The sequence below is a fragment of the Sceloporus occidentalis genome, unplaced genomic scaffold (assembly GCF_023333645.1).
Source record: "Sceloporus occidentalis isolate IW3139 unplaced genomic scaffold, rSceOcc1.0.p SCAF_14, whole genome shotgun sequence".
NCBI classification, from domain to species: domain Eukaryota; kingdom Metazoa; phylum Chordata; class Lepidosauria; order Squamata; family Phrynosomatidae; genus Sceloporus; species Sceloporus occidentalis.
In genome coordinates this window covers 16,549,734-16,551,408 of record NW_028316994.1, presented here as the reverse complement: position 1 = coordinate 16,551,408, position 1,675 = coordinate 16,549,734, and positions in this window count along the sequence as shown.

Here is a 1,675-nt window from a genome sequence, read left to right as displayed (position 1 = left end):
TAGGAAGAGAAGAAGGAGGAAAGAGAAAAAGGAGACAGAAAGAGAAGGTGCTCAGATCGCCAGGTAGGATTTGTGCGACGCCGAGTGTTGCAAGGCAGGTCTGAACAGCTTCGGTTGTCTTCCCTGAGGGTGGCAATGCTCAGCACCACCTTCTCCGGCCCAGTTTGAATCTGGTGTGTTTCAAGCTGGAGGTGGCAGTTGTTCTGCAATGGGACGGGTGCGGCTGGACTAGTCCGAGCTCCTGGTTGGGCAATTCCTGCTGCTGATGCCAAAAGCACATGTCTTCGCTTCTCTTGTGCAACTCCTTGGACAGAAGGGCTTCTGTGACTGCTGCACGGTTGCATAAAACATCCGGTGTATATCCGAAGGAAGCAAAATGTGCCACTCTTGCGGCTCCTGAGTCTCTGGGCCTGGCCCTTTGTTCTCCATTTGCCCTCCAAGACCAGGGGAGGAATCTCAGGGTGAGAGTGTTGTCTTGAAAGGGCCATTTTCCTCATTGGTTAGCCAATGCAGCTGCATCTGCACTGCAGAAATAATGTATATAAATAAATAGAAATAACCCGATGTGAAGTCGAAGGATTTCATGGCCGGCATCCATAGTTTTTGTGGGTTTTTCAGGCTATGTGGCCATGTTCTAGAAGAGTTTATTCCTGATGTTTTGCCAGCATCTGTGGCTGGCATCTTCAGAGAATGCTGGCATTGAAGAGAGTAGGGTTAGTGTGTGTGTGTGTGTGTGTGTGTGTGTGTGTGTGTGTGTGTGTGCGCACACACACACACACATTGGGTATATATATATATATACACACACACACACACACTCCTCCCTGTGTGTGTGTGTGTGTGTGTGTGTGTGTGTACACATATATACATACACCTTACTCTCTTCCATGCCAGCATTCTCTGGAGATGCCAGCCACAGATGCTGGCAAAATGTCAGGAAGAAACTCTTCTAGAACATGGCCACATAGCCTGAAAAACCCACAAAAAACTATTGAAATAATCGGGTTTGACACCACTTTAACTGCCATGGCTCAGTGCTAAGGAACGCTGGGGATTGTAGTTTGTTGTGGCACCAGACCAGAGCCCTCTGACAGACTCTGTTCCAATGTCAAACAGGTCTTTCCCCGCTAATGTTTAGGTGGGATCTCTTTTCATACAATTTGAACTCACTGGTTCAGGCCCTAGGGCTGCATCTATACTGTAAAAATAATGCTGGTCAACACCACTTAAGTGCTGTAGCTTTATCTTATAGAATCCTCGGATTTGTAGCTTTATAAGGTTGCTAGCCTTCTCTGCCAAAGTGTGCCGGCACCTCACCAAACTACAAATCACAGGCTTCTGTAGGATGGAGCTAGTTAAAGTGGCCTGAAACTGGATTATCTCTGCAGTCCAGATGCAACCTTGGTCTTTTTAAAAATTATTATTTGAAAAGGTACTCTGTGGCTGATGCTTAAGGTAAGATGTGGAATGACATCACCAGGGGTGGTCCCTTTTGGAACATCACTAGGCCCCGCCTCCTATGACATCACAAGGGGTCACCCCACAGACTCAGGCTTTAACATTCAAACCTCAGAGTCTATGACAGTCCTGGGCAACTTCATCTGTGGCCTGCAGAAATACGGGAGTAGGACACCACGTTAACTGCCATGGTTCAATGGAATTTGGGGATGTGTAG